Source organism: Mytilus trossulus, chromosome 8 (genome assembly GCF_036588685.1).
Source record: "Mytilus trossulus isolate FHL-02 chromosome 8, PNRI_Mtr1.1.1.hap1, whole genome shotgun sequence".
NCBI lineage: Eukaryota > Metazoa > Mollusca > Bivalvia > Mytilida > Mytilidae > Mytilus > Mytilus trossulus.
Genome location: NC_086380.1, coordinates 45,358,916 through 45,378,890, shown reverse-complemented (window position 1 = coordinate 45,378,890; position 19,975 = coordinate 45,358,916). Strand labels below are relative to the sequence as shown.

At 33.6% G+C, this 19,975-nt stretch overlaps 2 long non-coding RNA genes across 7 annotated transcripts; one reads left to right on the top strand and one right to left on the bottom strand.

The window, feature by feature from the left end:
- Positions 1 to 3,498: 3,498 nt before the first annotated feature.
- Positions 3,499 to 6,798, bottom strand: LOC134681018 (uncharacterized). The gene is made up of 3 exons (XR_010100553.1): positions 6,154 to 6,798; positions 4,636 to 4,744; positions 3,499 to 4,154 (listed from the first exon to the last, which is right to left on the bottom strand). It is a non-coding gene; the product is annotated as an uncharacterized LOC134681018 (long non-coding RNA).
- LOC134681017 (uncharacterized) lies at positions 6,690 to 12,589 on the top strand. Of its 6 annotated transcripts, none has more exons than XR_010100549.1 (3): positions 6,690 to 6,713; positions 10,319 to 10,425; positions 11,003 to 12,589. It is a non-coding gene; the product is annotated as an uncharacterized LOC134681017 (long non-coding RNA). The 6 variants fall into 6 exon arrangements; XR_010100548.1 differs by lacking the exon at positions 6,690 to 6,713 and adding an exon at positions 6,834 to 6,881; XR_010100552.1 differs by lacking the exon at positions 6,690 to 6,713 and adding an exon at positions 6,877 to 7,021.
- The last annotated feature ends 7,386 nt before the right edge of the window (positions 12,590 to 19,975 follow it).

The window sequence follows — 19,975 nt, the reverse complement described above, 5'->3', positions numbered from 1 at the left end:
CTAACCCCCAATTTATTTTATACAGCATAGTTAATCTAGCCCTTTTCCTTCTTAATTCTAAATTTTCTCATTCCAATGATTTTATTAAATTTGAAACTGCTCCAGGTGATCTGTCTTTATAATCATTGAAGACAAACCTGGCTTCCTTACGCTGTACCTGCTCAACCTGAGTGATGTGTTGTTTTTTGTACGGATCCCAGACAGGGGAAGAGTATTCGACGACCGGACGGACAAGTGATGTGTACGTAAGGTTTTTAACCTTACATGTGCAGTTTTTTAAATTCCTACGAAGAAAACCTAAGGTTTTATTTGCCTTACAAGTAATATTGTTTATATGTGTTCCCCAATCAAGAACATGGCTTATAGTTACGCCTAAATATTTACTGTCTTTTACTGCTTCTAAAATATGATTATGCAATATATAATCAAAAGTGGAAGGTTTACTTTTTTTAGAAATATGAATTACATAACACTTCTCAGGATTAAAATCCTCTTCCCATTTTACTAAACTAGACAAATCTTTTTAAAGTAATTGTGCATCAGAACTATTATTTACATTTCTATACAATAAACAGTCATCTGCAAAAAGTCTTACATTGCAAGTTACATGTTCGGGTAGGTCATTTATAAAGAGTAAAAATAATGTTGGGCCTAAAACTGTTCCCTGAGGGACACCAGAATCAACTGCTAATTTTGAAAATTTTACACCGTTTAGTAGTACTTGCTGTTGCCTGTCAACTAAAAAGTCATTTATCCAATTTAAATTTTGATTTCTAATACCATAAAATTCTAATTTCTGGGCTAATCTTTTATGGGGGACTTTATCGAAAGCTTTGGAAAAATCTAAAAGTATGACATCTATTTGGTTACCATACATTGTATCCCAATGATTTAGCAAGATCTTGTACGCTGATGATAAGTTGGGTCTTTTGCTTCTAAACCCATGCTGACTATCATTTAAGAGGCAATGCCAGAGAAAACCAGGCAGGACTGTTCAACTAAAAAAAAATAATTTGGTCAAACTTATATTTTTCCCTTTCAGTATAACATACTGACTGGGAATATATAATTTTTTTTTCAATTTTTTGTGAATTTGACATTTTTTTAATGAAATTCAATATAAGGGCTCAAACCGCTATTTTCCATTGAAATGTATGGGGAAAAAGCCAGTTTCTTACTGTTTTCAATTATCCATCATCAGAGAAAAACAATACTTATGACAAAACTACCTATATGGAAGTCTAGTACTATGTTGGTGTAAAAAATAATGAAAATAAAATTTTTGGTATCTTTTTGATTTTTTTCAAAAAATAAGGTAAAAAAATGCTAAAATAAGGAAAATTGAGAAAATTGAGAAATGCCAGTTTCTAACCGTTTTCAATGAACCATCATTGGAGAAAAACAGCCCTTATGACTAAACTACCTATATGGAAGTTTAGAACTATGTCGGTGTAAAAAATAATGGAAATAAAATTTTTGGTATCTTTTTGATTTTTTTCAAAAAATAAGGTAAAAAAATGATAAAATAAGGAAAATTGAGAAATGCCAGTTTCTAACCGTTTTTGATGATCAATCATTGGAGAAAAACAGCCTTAATGATTTAACTACCTGTATGGAGGTCTTGTACTATGTTGGTGTGAAAAATGATGAAAATGAAATTTTTGGTATCTTTTTGATTTAAAAAAAAATAAGGTAAAAATATGCTAAAATAAGAAAAATTGAGAAAATTTAAGAAAAGCCAGTTTCTAACCGTTTTCAATCCTCTCTTTTACTCTTTTTAAAACAATTAAGTAAAAAAATGCAAAAAATAAATGGTATTACATGGATTAAGTGGCAAAATATCATACACTTTTGCATCTTTATTGTATTTATCATGTTTTAGTGAGTTTTTGATGAAAAAAAATAAAGAAAAAAAGTTGTAGTCTTGTCGCCACTTTGTTCCTTTGGTTGCCATAGCAAGCATAAAATGTACACTATTCATTTCCTGTAGGCCTTTTTTGTACAAATTTTCACCATGAAAGTACTTAGTTGGCAGATGCAAGAAAATTCTCACTGAATTGGCATCTAGATCATAAGTCAATGCCACAGATACCTATAATACAATTTTTTGAAGTACTTTGACCTTTGACCTCAAAGTTAAAAGATGACTTTTGTTTACAATTTTGTGTCGGGAGCATTATCTGTTTACCCTTTGAATGTTTTTGATGAAAAAAAATAAAGAAAAAAAGTTGTAGTCTTGTCGCTACTTTGTTCCTTTGGTTGCCATAGCAAGCATAAAATGTACACTATTCATTTCCTGTAGGCCTTTTTTGTACAAATTTTCACCATGAAAGTACTTAGTTGGAAGATGCAAGAAAATTCTCACTGAATTGGCATCTAGATCATAAGTCAATGCCACAGATACCTATAATACAATTTTTTGAAGTACTTTGACCTTTGACCTCAAAGTTAAAAGATGACTTTTGTTTACAATTTTTTGTCGGGAGCATTATCTGTTTGCCCTTTGACAAAATCTTTCGATATTTGGCACATGTGTGCAGCACCTCAAGACAATCTGTTGTGTTCCAAGGACCATCATCCCCAAATTTATCCAAACCTTCCTTTAGGGGAATTGAACCTTATAACAAAATTTCATAGATATCCATTAATTTAAACTGAAGGTATTGTCCGGAAACCAATGTGTCTTCAGACAACAACAATGACGACATCATACCATTATACATTCCCAAAAATTGTTTGCGGTCGAATAATAAATGATTAGATCCAAATTTCTCAACCTTGTATATTCTGAACTCCCAACTGGCATGACCATCATGACCATGGATCTTTTCCGTTTATAATTATTTTTTTATTTTTTTTTATTTTTTTTTGGGGGGGGGGGGGGGGGGGATTTCAAATCAAGGACAGACACCACATGAATACATTAGTACATGCAAGTATATAATTGATAGTGACAAAATCTATAAATAAGCATGCTCTTTGTTTTTGCAAAATCAAATATGATTATGCAGAGTGGTTAAATTCTTTATTGAAGGCTGTACCTATTACTATAAACTTTTACATTGTATGGTCTCTTAATGGAGAGTTGTCTGATTACAATTATGCAGAGGCGGATTTAGGGGGGGTGCAGGGGGGTTCATATAGGGAATCACTGAAGCGTGACTGGAGGGGGCCCTCTTAGGTCAGTCAGTGGGCCCCCTCTTATGAAAATTTCTGGATCCGCCACTGTTATACTACATCTTCTGATTTTTATTGTGTTCCATAGCAGTTTCTTCAAAACCTTTGGAAATAGAAGCACCCTTTATCTTCATCACTTGGTTTGTATAAAAGTCAGAATATGACAACAGATAATTATTTCCATACATCACAATGATTATGGCCTAAAGAGAACTGTGATAGGTACATGCAGCCTTGAAATTGGCAATCATATCAAACCTCCTTTGTTAATAAGACGGATAACTTGACCTGATTAAATGTGACATATACTTAGCAACAGTGTTAACATAACAATTAGTTTATTCTGTTTAGTAATTCAATCCATAAATTTTGATCAAGATTCAAATGCATGTACTGCACAAAACAAAAAATAACAAGGGCATACTACATTGATACTTATATTAAAGTTGTTTTTTTTGTGTACATATTTCTAAATAGCACAAAAATGTTAACACAATTATTTTAAAAAATACAATTTTTGACTTTTCATTCCCTTTTAACAGATTTGTTTTAATATAAATATATCCTTTTTTCTGTAACTCTGTAATAATTTGGAACTTATTTTATCAACACATATATATACATCTTTTAGAAATTCATATAAACCCTTGCATAACATAAATGACATGTATAAATATTTGCCTATATAAACACATGAAACATGATAAATATCTAAATAGTTTCAGAAAATTTTGAAATATTCTTTCAGACACCCAGTAATATTTTAAAAGATAAAGATTCATAAACAACTAAGTTGATATTCTTAAAATTGTCCTCTATCAAAATTGTCATTTTCAACATTTTAAAGTAACTTCCAAAATATTACCAAAAGTCAAACATATACATAAAAAAAACTTAATAGGTATTGAAATGTTCTGTTGTATGAGTCTCCCAAACTGGTTATAGTTTCATGTGTGATTTTCTTTATGCTCAGTCACCTGAAAACAAATGAAGGAATAGTCAAGCTATACATTTATACATCAGTTTTTTGCTTGAAAATGTTTTAAATTAATTATATTAAATAAGATGAATTTTAATATTATATACATATATTCAAGTACACATATTTGAAGTTTAGTATAATTTTTTAGAAGATTTCACATTCAGGACTTCAAATACATTTGTAGTGAGAGATTAAAACCCTTCTTGCATATCTGGAAAATACACACTTGGTCTCATTAATTTTTATGTGTGTGTATCTGTGTTTTAATTTGTTCTTAAATTAAGCTGACACTGGTCATATTAAAATGTTTAACAATTCATTTGTTATGCATTCTTATTCTGATTTACATTATGTACTGATGTAATGTCTAGTTTATTTACAGGATTTAAGATTTCACATACTTTATCTCATATGGTACTTTATCAAAATATAGATAAACATGTAAAAAATGTACTTTAAGAGATACTGGTACTCACTTATGAATTTTCATATTAATGCAGTAGGTTAACTTCAAAATCAAGTTGATCCATTTCTCTAATTATAGGCTCCTCTATATGTAAGTCTGTCATCTGATGTATCTTTTATCTGTTTAAAGAAATAGCAGATTATAAGGTGATCAATTATTCTTTGAATTGAATTTGGAAAATTGTATTTAAAATCAAATTAGTTATTTTCTTATCTTAAGAACCAGTGGAATATATATATTGAGCTGTTAGCATCTTACTACATTAAAACATTCAAAGTTACAAGACTTTTTTGTATGATTAATTCTATTTTTCAATGGACAGGTTTAATAATGTATAAAATGATCTAAATGAACACTTTAAAGCAGAAAGGTAAATTGTGATTTACTTATTACTAAACAACTTTACTTGATATATTTGAGTCAAATTAACCTTATATGTTATGCGCTTCAGGATCACACATGTACATGTACCTAAATTCTAATGACAAGATCTCAAAATGTGCTAATTTTAAAATATTTTTTTCAGTTTTGAACTTAATGTTAAAAGTTTGAAATCCTTGCAATTGTATCATGTATATATCACATGTCTAATTTAGTTTCTAAGGACACGAAGGACAATAAACAACAATTTTATGAAACAAAGGTATTGCTGTCCCAAAAGATCCCATCAAATAGTGGATTAAGAATCTAATTATCTTAAGATTTGATATACAAGTTTTATTTTTATAAATAAATATATATATATGTAATCATGATAACCACTTTTCAATATATGTGTGTCTTTCATATGTCATAAAATATAGGTACACTGTATACATGGTATATGTAGCAATCAAAATTACAGAAAGTTTAAATTTGACGTTCCTGATTTTTAACAAATTAAGCTTTACTGTTTACATGTATATCTGACATAAACATACATACATGTATGACTATCCTGATAACTGTAGGATTGTCTTTACTTTTATAAATTGTGACTTGGATGGAGAGTTGTATCATGATCTATCATTGACACTCATGCCACATCTTTTTATACATTTATCTATTCTACATGTACATGTACATGCAAATGTATTCAGTTGTAGTCCCATTTTTGCCTACATGTACATTCATTTTGGCACATGAACATACCTTACTGACATGTACATATTAATGATAAGCATAATAAATAAGGTGACAGACATGTATGGTCTGTTTTGTATATGGGAGATAGTTGTACATGTGATTTTCTCATTGGCAATCATCATGATCATAACCAAATCTTCTTTTTTTTTGTAACTTTTGAGTCTGATACATGTAGTTTTTTTGGTTTTTTTTTATTTTAAATTATTATCCTATTCAAATAATGTTTAAACATGATGAATAAAATTGTATAAAATTGCTTTCAGCACAGATCATACATTTGCAGAGAATAATTTCACATTGTAACTAAAAATATGAGGGAAAGGGGGGATGTATTAAAATTATTGAACGGGCCAAATGATTTATCCGAGAAGTAATTTTAAACTTTCATAATTTAAACTATTACCTGTTCCAACTGGTATAACTGTCGCAAAGAATTCTTTTAAACACTATCACTATCATCTGCTTCAAAGTGATCAGCCTTTCCAGTTTTCAAGATGCACAAAATTATGGCATTTAGATCTTTATAGTTTGCTTTTGGTGTCCATGATATACCATGTAGCTGTTTTAAGGTGGGAGAAAACTGTATAATTTCCGGCATTTGTCCAGCTGAATCATCAAAAACTACTCACGAATGGTTTTAAATTCCTCATATTCCACATTTCCAGCAAATAATACAATAATTTCAGTCTTATAAATAATCCTCATTCCCGTACAGATATTGTAACTACCTCTGTCTGGAAGTGATCACCCGTACATGTATGCAACAATCTCCTGGTGAGGGAAATAAGTTTCCCAACACCACAAAGTTATGTACTTTTCTTAAATCTTATCAAAATGTTCAATTATGTATACAAATATACAACAGAAGTTCATTTTTCTGTCAAAACGAGTGATAATATATATATCAAAACGTGATGAAAACCACTATAAGCACCACCGTTTGATTGGATTATCGTTTTTCTGGTAACCCGTCTTATGGTTGAGACAAGGTCTCAGTCATTTTTTGTTCGATTTATTTCTAGCTTTTAGATTGTTTCGGATCGAAAACTCGTAGTAATAGCTGCGCATGGTCAATTAAATCGAAACATCCGGTTTGTTTAGTCCACATTGAACTTCACATTTTATAGGCATGTATGGTTGTCTAATTAACTGTTTAGGTTCAGATAATTATTACAAAGTCCCCGACGGGATATCTTGTCCAATTTAAAAATCTACCGGAATGTTTTTTCATTGAAAATAGTGTTGAATTTAAAGCACCACCAAAAAATGATGTAAGCACCGGAGGAGGAACTCAGGAAGCTTCTGTCTGTCTTAAGGTCTTACATCCAGAGCTTGGGGACCAAACTTGTGTTGTCCATTCCAGAGGCCAATTCTGGTATATCATTAAAAAAAATCATATCAGCACAAAAAAAAAACCTTACCACTACAGATGATAGCTTAAATTCCACCACAATGTCCAATAAACAGGAAGATGGGGTCTACAAAACTCTTTTGGGGTCTAAGATGGTTTGTTACGCTCATAAGTCCACAGCCACAAATGGTCCAATCTACACAAGTACTGGGGTCTGTTGGTGTATATATCATTAAGAAAAATATAAGCACCACAGAAAAAAAAACTTAGCACCACGGGAGGTAGCTTCCCTCCAATTGGTTTAACTGACATGCATAGGGGTCTAAAGCACTCTATTGGGGTCTTAGATGGTTTGTTATGCTCATTAGTCCACAGGCACATATGATAAAATCTACACAAGTCATAAGGGCTGTTGGTGTGTATATCATTTAAGAAAAATATAAGCACCACAGAAAAAAAAACTTAGCACCACGGGAGGTAGCTTCCCTCCGATTGGTCCAACTGACATGCATAGGGGTCTAAAGCACTCTATTGGGGTCTTAGATGGTTTGTTATGCTCATTAAACCACAGGCACATTTGATAAAATCTACAAAAGTCCTAGGGTCTGTTGGTGTACAAATGTATATATCATTTAAGAAAAATATAAGCACCACAGAAAAAAAAACTTAGCACCACGGGAGGTAGCTTCCCTCCAATTGGTCCAACTGACATGCATAGGGGTCTAAAGCACTCTATTGGGGTCTTAGATGGTTTGTTATGCTCATTAGTCCACAGGCACATATGATAAAATCTACACAAGTCCTAAGGGCTGTTGGTGTGTATATCATTTAAGAAAAATATAAGCACCACAGAAAAAAAAACTTAGCACCACGGGAGGTAGCTTCCCTCCGATTGGTCCAACTGACATGCATAGGGGTCTAAAGCACTCTATTGGGGTCTTAGATGGTTTGTTATGCTCATTAAACCACAGGCACATATGATAAAATCTACAAAAGTCCTAGGGTCTGTTGGTGTACAAATGTATATATCATTTAAGAAAAATATAAGCACCACAGAAAAAAAAACTTAGCACCACGGGAGGTAGCTTCCCTCCAATTGGTCCAACTGACATGCATAGGGGTCTAAAGCACTCTATTGGGGTCTTAGATGGTTTGTTATGCTCATTAGTCCACAGGCACATATGATAAAATCTACACAAGTCCTAAGGGCTGTTGGTGTGTATATCATTTAAGAAAAATATAAGCACCACAGAAAAAAAAACTTAGCACCACGGGAGGTAGCTTCCCTCCAATTGGTCCAACTGACATGCATAGGGGTCTAAAGCACTCTATTGGGGTCTTAGATGGTTTGTTATGCTCATTAGTCCACAGGCACATATGGTAAAATCTACAAAAGTCCTAAGGTCTGTTGGTGTACAAATGTATATATCATTTAAGAAAAATATAAGCACCACAGAAAAAAAAAACTAAGCACCACGGGTGGTAGCTTCCCTCCAATTGGTCCAACTGACATGCATAGGGGTCTAAAGCACTCTATTGGGGTCTTAGATGGTTTGTTATGCTCAATAGTCCTCAGGCACATATGGTAAAATCTACACAAGTCCTAGGGTCTGTTGGTGTATATATCATTTAAGAAAAATATAAGCACCACAGAAAAAAAACTTAGCACCACTGGAGGTAGCTTCCCTCCAATTGGTCCAACTGACGTGTATAGGGGTCTAAAGCATTAGATTGGGGTCTAAGTTGGTTTGTTATGCTCATTAATCCACAGGCACAAATGGTCTAATCTACACAAGTCCTGGGGTCTTTTGATGTACATATCATTTAAGAAAAATATAAGCACCACAGAAAATTGACTTAGCACCACAGGAGGGGGTTTACCATCCATTGGTTCAACAAACGGGTAAAATAATTTTTAATGCTGTTTGGTGTTCTAAGTTGGTTTGTAAGGCTCATTGATCCACAGACAACTTTGATCCACTCTTCAAGTCAAGAGGTCTTTTATATTATATTTTATTTGATGAAAATATAAACACCACCAAAAAAAACTTTGCATCTGGAGAGGTAGCTTCCCTCCAAATAGTCCAAAGGATTGGTAGTGGGTCTAAAATAGTCTATGGGGTTCTTATTTGCTTTGTAAGGCCTGTTGGTCCAAAATGAACTGTGGTCCAATCTACATTAGTCTAGGGGTCTCTGGTTATATTTCACTGAAGAAAAATATAAGCACCACCAAAAAGAAATGTAGCACCACAGGAGGTTACTTTCCTCCATTTGGTCCAACAGATGGGTATAGGGGTCTAAATACTGTTAGGGGTACTAAGTTGGTTTGTAAGGCTCATTGGTCAACAGGAAACTGTGGTCTAATCTTTAAGTTAAGGGTTCTCATAGGGTATATTTCATTAAAGAAAAATATAAGCACCAAGAAAAACAAACTAAGCACCATGGGAGGTAGCTTTCCTCTCGTTGGCCCAACAGACAGATTTAGGGGTCTAACACATTCTTTGGGTCCAAGATGGTTTGAAAAGCACATGTGGGGCGATCTTCTTGTCCAGAGGTCTGTTGTGGTATATTTCATTTAAGAAATATAATTAGCACCACCAAAAATGAACTTAGCACCACAGATGATTGCTTCCACCCCCTTGATCCAATAAACAGGTATAGGGATGGAAAAAGCACTTTGAGAGGTCTATCATGATTTATATGGCCCACTGTATGTGTCCAATCTACGAGTCCAGGAGTTTTATGATATATTTCATTAAAGAAAAACTTGATTTTGCTTTATAGGGCCATTTGGTCTACATGTATGCACAAAATGTTACTGACAGGTCTGTATCCTTAAAGCTGTGTAAATGCAAACAAATGTTGTGAGGAGATTTAAAAGTCAGAAAAATTGTATTTCTTATGATAATTCTCCATTGCTCTTCCTGTTCTCAAGGCAAAAACCCTCTACAGGAGCACATGGAATAGTATGAAATAAGCACCTTAAACATAAAGTAGCTTTGTAAAAAAGAAGAAAAAAAACCAAATATGATATTCAGCAATGATAACAGGCTGCTGACTTGGAACAGTCACATATAGAAAATCATAAATAACATGACATGTACATTATGGTGTGATATTTAAAATCATATGCTAAATTATTGATTCTTAATTGTACATCATTTTTATGAAATTGTGTGTCTAACTAGATATCTAAGTCTTGTTTTTCTTTCCGCAGATTATCCAAATTGACATCAAAAGTGTTCAGATATCAGATGTATTACAGCTAAAGAATGAAATTATTTTGATCATTTCACAGCTTTTGCCTACAGTCAACTTTTTATGGTAGGATAATATGCACGTCTTAAGTATTAATAGTGTATACAAATGTAAACAGCCAAGGCTCCGTGTTGAAGGCCGGACTTTAACCTATAATGGTTTAATTTTTAAATTGTTATTTGGATGGAGAGTTGTCTCATTGGTACTCACACCACATCTTCCTATATCTATGTAAAATAAATCAATGTATACACACTTTTTATCAATTAATAATTTGTTCATTCATTTTCACATATTTTGATAAATTACATTGCACATAATCTAAATAAATTATCACACATTAAAGTAAACAATAAGTATATGCAATTGGATAAATATAAGTTTCAAGTAGACAATTATTCTATGATATTACAAAGGTGGCAGATGACCTGTAGTTGTTAATTTCTGTATCATTTGGTCTCTTGTAAAGATTTGTCTCATAGGCAAATACATGTACAATCTATTAGGGAGCTGATTTTACTGATTCAGACAATTTATTTCGTTCTATCTTGCTTGATTATGTAGCATTAAACAATTGTCAGTAGCAAACATGTATTTGAATTTCAAGTTATTATTTTAATAGATTAAGGCTTTACTTTTTCAGTGAATCAAAGAATGAAGAGAAATCAACTTATTTATACCCAAGCTGACCAACTGTCAAGAAAGAGAAGACAAGGCAACTCCATCTGAAGGAAATTAAAAGAAAAGATTTTATTGTTAAAAAACAATAGATGTGAAAATGTTATTTTTTCAATCTAAAACACACATAACAAAAACTACACTTAAAAAATATGGTTCAAGAAAGTTTCTTAAAATATCAGTCTTACTATTATTATATACTTGAAGATGTATTGTAAAAGTAAATTTGTTAGATTAAAGTTTTTCAAGGCTTGAATTATCTTCCCTTATTAACCTAACTTTATGCAAGACTATTTGTTTTCCAACTCATAGAATTCTAAATTTTTAAAGTTGAAAACATGTGTCAATATTTGTTTCTTCTTTGTTTACAGCTTTATGAATGGAGTTCAACCTTTTATCTCAAGACATAAAGGAAATCTACTGTGCACAGATTTAAAAGTCTTCCTCTCTCTTTTTTTAATGAATTTTAAAGATTTTTTAAGACAGACAATTTAACACTGTATTAGAGAAATTTATGTTGCAGAAATTCAAGATACTTTGTAAAAACAAACAATATGACTTTTTTACTTAAATTAGTTCTTATTTCAAAATCAAATGACTAAGGGAGATAACTCTACTTCTAAATTATTTATCTGAAATTGTAAATTAAAGTGGCTCATTTTAGTATTATCACTGACAGATAGATTTGTCCCTTAATAAAGATTAATGTTCCTAACAATTGATGATAACTTATATCTGCTGATGCAAATTGTCCCTTACTTTTAAGAGTATTACTTTTAAATTAAATATATGTTATTTTCAGGAGTTGTGTCCCTTTAATATTTTTTTATTTATCAGAATATGTTTGGTGTATATGTACTCAAGGTGTAATTTTATGCTGATTACATTATCTTTATTTATATTCAAGGTTGTCAAACAATCCTGTAGTTGTAGTATTTTGAATTAAGAGATGATCTGTATCAATATGTATTAAAATTCATTGTTTCTTTTGCACGCACCTCAATAACATAGTAATGGCTTATTTTTTTTTATCAACCTTAATGGTGAAAGAATTCAGAATTGACGAATTCTGAAATTCTGCATTTTAGATCTGTGGTAATAAATGATTTATTTGAATTTGAAACATCATTTAAGTTGACATGTTAGTTTTTCAAACATTTACAAATGAACACAATTGTTTTTTTATTTGAAAAGATAATAATTTGAAAAACTTATTACATTTAAAATTAATGTATCTCCTACCTACTGATACTTCTAAGAATTTTGTATGCATAGATATTAGATTTATAGAAAGTCAAATTTGAAAAGAAACTTGGATTGCTGTGCATAGTTTATGTTTAATTTGAAATTGTAACAAATTGTAAACTTTTATTTGATTGTACATTGTGCTGAATGTTAAATGAAGTTAATCTGTATAGATGAAACTTCTGTTTTGAATATTCATTGATTAATAAACTAAATAAGATTATAATGCAATACCTGTCTTTGTATTTTTTATGAATTAATTCAGAACTACCACAATTTAAATCACAAATAAAACAGTTGTCTTCTGTTTGAAGTTTCTCTGTATGTCCATTAAATAATTAAACCTGTTAAACTAAGCATAAACATTTTCTTGCTTACTGAATGATCAAATCAATAGAATATAAATCATATGTTCCAGAATGCAAGACATAGGGATGCTGATCTCAACTTTTTTCATTTCAGATGGTAGAAGAGTTTGATAAATTATATTTAGATGTCTGTCTTGTGTCTGGTGTCATTGATCTCAGCGTTTTTATCACCTGATTTTGTCAATTATCATGAGTAAAAGGACAATTATATTTGGTATTAAGTCTGCACAAGAGGGAAACATTTCTGTAAGAAGGAGTTCATCTTCTTTTTAATTATTGATTAGTAAGATACTATAGTTATTATGGGTATGAGTATGAAATGATTATGAGATCTACTAATATGTGTCGGTTTGGCAGAACTCATACTTTTATTTGAATTTTATGATTTCAAACATAAACATTACTTTTACTGTTCTTGTGGATGTATGTTCGTTTATAACATTTTATGCAAGCAGGGGCTTTAACTGTGTCATATGGACACTTCCCAATTTTTTTTTACATTGTAGCTATTATCTTGAAAACTATATTAGATAGATAGAAACTCTAAAAATGATCAACAATGCAACCATCTACAATTAAGACAAAATGGAAAAAATTAACCAAAGACTCCTTGTTGGAGTAATTGCCCTTAAATGACGATTTTTAACTTCTTTCTTGTTTGCATATATGTTTGCTTTCAAATGATAAGAATTGTAATAAATAGAAAATTAAAATCTTAATGGTTTACTTTTATAAATTGTTAATTGGAGGGAGAGTTGACTCATTGGCACTCATACCACATCTTCCTATATCTGAGATCTACTAACAAACTCAAATTTTGAGTACATACTTAGTAGACTGTTGCCCTTTAAGGAGTGATTGTCCTTAAATGAGGATTTTTTTACCCACTTTTTAGGTTTGAAGGACTATGTTTTTCAACAGACAATTAATATCCTTTTAAAAGCCTCTTTTAGTCCATCGTTTCTTTGTTGAAATAAGACCTTCATGATACTGGAGCTTGTTAAGAAGATATCTTAAAAGCTAGACTAACCCTTGTACTTCCCCTTTCCAAATGGAAAGGATGTTCTATTTGATAATTACGTTTGGTGACAATGTTGATACCAGTCCTCCCTTCCGATTTTGAAATAAAGGATACCATCAGTACAGCCAATATAAAAAAGAAGATGTGGTATGATTGCCAATGAGACAACTGTCCACAAAAGACCAAAATGACACAAACATTAACAACTATAGGTCACCGTACAGCCTTCAACAATGAGCAACACCCATACCACATAGTCAGCTATAAAAGGCCCCGAAATGACAATGTAAAACATTTCAAACGAGAAAACTAACGGCATTATTTATGTAAAAAAAATGACTTTCATCTAGCAATTACCAATAAGGGTGGTTTTGCACTAAACATAAAGACAAAAAAAAATGATTTCAGCTTTCTTATCTTGAGCTTTCCATTTCTATGTAATAACGTAATTGACATGACCATCAAATGGACTTATTCCAGTTGATAAGATATTTCATAGTTTCCATACACGAACATGATTACTTTGCCAGATGCTGTTGCTTACAAGGAATATTTGGAATCAGAGATCAGATATTTCAATTGGTAAATTTAAAGTAAGCCCCTGATAAAAGGTTTACGGAAGCTGATATTATTTGGGTTGCCGTTTTAGAATATCTGCCAGACAGATGACCACGGCTGAATTTCAAATTGGGAAAGCCATATTCCTTTTTTATTTTCCTTGACTGAAAAATTGACTTATCACCAGATTTGTAATCGCCATGAGCGTCACGATGGATACCACTAGTGGACCAAGATATGACTACCTTTTAAGAGCTACTGATATAACCAACAGTATTTGGTTGGTCTGTCGTTTTTGTGATTTTGGTGTTTTGTAAAGTATTGCTGAATAGGTAGTCTTTTATCTATTTTCGTTGGATGCCAAACTGTTCCCGGTTTTCAAATGATGAATGGTATGTTTCGCAACTAATATTAAGATGAACCATTTTGTTCATGACTTGGACACATTCTTCTTCAAAATTTACAAAGGTTTCTTAAAACGCATTTGGTATTTACTGCTAAAAGGGCTTTTGATTTTTGCATTTAAATACAGTGTAGAGATCAATAACTTAGTTCAAAACCTTAATGGAAGTTAATAAAACTTTTGCGAAAAGCTTTCAATTTCAAGACATATAAGGGAGTAATAAAGTCTTAATCTGTGCGCCATAGATGGAAATTCAAGCATTGAAGATATTAAAACTAGCGATATAAAAATCAAGCGATGGTGGTACAGACGAGATAAATGAGAAAAAAATCTGTAACTGAAAATGTATAGTTTAGCTCTGTAGACATAAAGTTATGCGCTGTACATATAAAGATCAACACACGAAATGTAATGTCTATAGCGCTTAGTATGTTAAGTCCAGTAAAAGAAGCTACATATTCAGATCTACCACACTAGACCTTTTATTTTTAGCGGTAGACTTGGCATATTCGGCTTTAATTCTGGATTTTGTATCTTAAGATATGATCATGTCATGAGGAGGGACACTGATTGATTAAAGGGAGGCTCCAGTCATGCTTCAGTGACTCAATATATAATCAACCATTTTTTTCACACGAAAGCCCCCCCCCCTTTCCCCCCCCCCCAGACCCCTGGATCCGCCTATAATACCATTCACATAGCATTTGAGCCTAATGCTTAGGACACCGGTGGTTTGTCTCAGACAAAGAGAACAAAAAGTAAAGTTCTAGTTTATAATGTCTTGCGAATTCAGCACTGTAGATGTGAATATTATCGACAGAATTAAAAACAATGCAAAAGAGCAGATATGTTACATCTTACATCCGAGAAAGACAACTTTTAATAATAGAAAAGTTAATATAAAAGGAAAATATGTCTTGCATTGAATATCCAATCACAGTCAGAGGTTATGTATTTCTTTGTATCATTAGGTTTTATTCTTTACATCTCAAGCCCAAAGACAGTACTTCTTCAAAGGACAACTATGCAGTTGCACTGCAAGATTAAGATAAATTTGGGTAATCGTTTAATTCAATCTGGTTTTGCTTAACATCCGAATGGAAACATGACTATACGTAAAGATGTACGACTTCAAATTTCTAGCGCACAAATTTACATATCAGTCATCTTAAGACTTGAAATATATTGCGCTACACTTTGATACTACAGGTTTTTACACATCCAGTAAAGGATTTATGCAGTGAGATCAGCGCCTAGCAGACTATGGCTATTTATATATAATTTTCACGAAGTTATTTCAGCCTCATACTAATGTTGAGTTATGATGAAGTGCTAGAGAAGTAAAATTAAACAATGCAGATCTATAATCTACGAATAATGTATTAAAGTAACAGGTTTAGGGTTAGGGCTATGTCATGTAACCCTAACCCTAACCCTAACCCTAATGCTAATCCTAACGATAACCCTAACGCTAACCCTAACCCTTACCCTTACCCTTACTCTAACCCTAACCCTAACCCTAACTCTAACCCTAACCCTAACCCTAACCCTAACCCTAATCCTCACCCTAACCCTAATCCTAACGATAACCCTAACGCTAACCCTAACCCTTACCCTTACCCTTACTCTAACCCTAACCCTAACCCTAACCCTTACCCTAACCCTTACTGTAACCCTAACCATAACTTTAACCCTAGACCTAACCCTTACCCTAACCCTGACTATAACCCTAACCCTAACCCTAACCCTAACCCTAACCCTAACCCTAACCCTTACCCTAACCCAACCCTTTGAGACCCTTTCACCCGTTTGTTGGACCAATAGGTGGGCAGCCAACTCCCGCGGTGCTTATTTCGTTTTTGATGGTGCTTATATCTGTATTTGATGTAATATATCCTAAAGCACCATATGGAGTTGAAAGTTAAACCACAATTACATGTGGACCAATGAGCCCTACAAACCAGCTAGGACTCACAAAAAGTGTTATAAACCCATATAATAGTTTGTTGGAAAAATGGAAGGGAAGCCACCTCCCGTGGTGCTAAGTCCATTTTCGGTGGTGCTAATAATGAAATATAACCGTAAGGAACCCATGGATATGTAGAGTGGAACATATGTGACTGTGTACTAATGAGCTTAAAAACCCATCTTAGACCCCTAAACACGTCGGTTGGACCAATGGGAGGGAAGCTAACCCCCGTGGTGCTAAGTTTTTTTTCTGTGGTGCTTATATTTTTCTTTAATGACATATACACCAAAAGACTCTAGGACTTGTGTAGATTGGACCATATGTGCCTGTGGACTGATGAGCATAACAAATCAGCTTAGACCCCAATAGAGTGCGTTAGACCCCTAACCACGTCAGTTGGACCAATGGAAGGAAAGCTAACCCCCGTGGTGCTAAGTTTTTTTTCTGTGGTGCTTATATTTTTCATAAATGATATAAACACCAAAAGACTCTAGGACTTGTGTAGATTGGAACATATGTGCCTATGGACTAATGAGCTTAACAAACCATCTTAGACCCCAATAGAGTGCGTTAGACCCCGAAACACGTCAGTTGGACCAATTGGAGTCAAGCTTCCTCCCGTGGTGCTAAGTTTTTTTTCTGTGGTGCTTAAATTTTCTTAATGACATATAAACCAACAGACACCAGTACTTGTGTAGATTGGACCATATGTGCCTGTGGACTGATGAGCATAACAAATCAGCTTAGACCCTTATAGAGTGTTTTAGACCCCTATACACGTCGGTTGGAACAATGGAAGGGAAGCTAACCCCCATGGTGCTAAGTTTTTTTTCTGTGGTGCTTGTATTTTTCTTAAATGATATATACACCAACAGACACCAGGACTGAAATAGATTGGACCATATGTGCCTGTGGACTAATGAGCTTAACGAACCATTTTAGACCCCAATAGAGTGCGTTAGACCCCGAAACACGTCAGTTGGACCAATTGGAGTCAAGCTATATCCCGTGGTGCTAAGTTTTTTTTTCTGTGGTGCTTATATTATTCTTTAATGACATATACACCAAAAGACCCCAGTACTTGTGTAGATTGGACCATATGTGCCTGTGGACTGATGAGCATAACAAATCAGCTTAGACCCCAATAGAGTGCGTTAGACCCCTAAACACGTCGGTTGGACCAATGGAAGGGAAGCTAATCCCCGTGGTGCTAAGTTTTTTTTCCGTGGTGCTTATATTTTTCTTAAATGAAATATACACCAAAAGACTCTAGGACTTGTGTAGATTGGACCATATGTACCTGTGGACTAATGAGCTTAACAAACCATCTTAGACCCCAATATAATGCGTTAGACCCCGAAACACGTCAGTTGGACCAATTGGAGTCAAGCTACCTCCCGTGGTGCTAAGTTGTTTTTTTTCTGTGGTGCTTAAATATTCTTAATGACATATAAACCAAAAGTCCCCAGTACTTGTGTAGATTGGACCATATGTGCCTGTGGACTAATGAGCATAACCAATCAGCTTAGACCCTTATAGAGTGTTTTAGACCCCTATACACGTCGGTTGGAACAATGGAAGGGAAGCTAACCCCCGTGGTGCTAAGGTTTTTTTCTGTGGTGCTTATATTTTTCTTTAATGACATATACACAAAAAGACCACAGTACTTGTGTAGATTGGACCATATGTGCCTGTGGACTGATGAGCATAACAAATCAGCTTATCCCCAATAGAGTGCGTTAGACCCCTAAACACGTCGGTTGGACCAATGGAAGGGAAGCTAACCCCCGTGGTGCTAAGTTTTTTTTTCCGTGGTGCTTATATTTTTCTTAAATGAAATATACACCAAAAGACTCTAGGACTTGTGTAGATTGGACCATATGTACCTGTGGACTAATGAGCTTAACAAACCATCTTAGACCCCAATAGAATGCGTTAGACCCCGAAACACGTCAGTTGGACCAATTGGAGTCAAGCTACCTCCCGTGGTGCTAAGTTGTTTTTTTCTGTGGTGCTTAAATATTCTTAATGACATATAAAACCAAAAGTCCCCAGTACTTGTGTAGATTGGACCATATGTGCCTGTGGACTGATGAGCATAACAAATCGATTAAGACCCCAATAGAGTACGTTAGACCTCTATACAAATCGGTTGGACCAATGTAAGGGAAGCTAACCCCCGTGGTGCTAAGTTTTTTTTCTGTGGTGCTAATATTTTTCTTAAATGATATATACACCAAAAGATCCCAGTTCTTTTGTAGATTGGACCATATGTGCATGTAGACTAATGAGATTAACAAACCATCTTAGACCCCAATTGAGTTCTTAAGACCCATATACATGTCAGTTGAAGCAATTGTAGGAAAGCTACCTCCCGTGGTGCTATGTTTTTTTCGGTGGTGCTTATATTTTTCTGAATTATATATACGCTTAAGGACCCCATGGACTTGTAGATTGGACCCAAGGTGCATCTGGACCAATGAGCCTTACAAGCCAACTAAGACTCACAAAGAGTGTTATACACTAATATTCTTGTCTGTTGGACTAATGGGAGGGAAGCCACCTCCCGTGGTGCTAAGTCCGTTTTCGGTGGTGCTTATATTTTTCTTTAAAGAAATATACCCTAAAAGACCCAATGAGCTTATAGATTGAACCGCAGGTGCATATTGACCAATGGACCTTACAAACTATGGTAGACCCTTAAAGGGTATTTTAGACTCTTTTGTCCGTTTGTTGGAGTGATGGGAGGGAAGCCACCTCCCGTGGTGCTTAGTTCATTTTTGATGGTTTTTATATGTATTTAAATGTATTTGATATAATATACCCTAAAGCGCCATATCATATGGACTTTGGAGCTGAACCACAGGTTCCTATGGACAAAAGAGCCTTACAAACTAACTTAGAATCCAAAGAGCTGCTTTAAACCCTTTTATCTGTCTATTGGACCGAAAGCAGGGAGGCTACCTTCCGTGGTGTTTAGTTTGTTTTTGGTGGTGCTTAAATCTGTATTTAATTTAATATATCCTAAAAGACCCATTGATCTTTAATTTGACCACATGTGCTTGTGAACCAATAGGCCTTTCAAACTAACTAAGACTCCTAGAGAGAGTTTTAGACCCCTAAAGCCGTCTGTTGGACCATTGGGAGGGAAATTACGTCCCGTGGTGTTAAGTTTGTTTTTTGGTGGTGCTTAATTTCTGTAAGGATTTGTATAGTCTACAAATCCTTGATTAGTCCATATAAAAAAAAACTCGATTTAATTTTTTTTTTTTTTTTTTTTTATTTCATGATTATTTGATGTATCTTAATCTCTACGTATACATTATATAACTCATAGATGCCCAAATGTATTTATTCTATTGATAAAGTCCGTG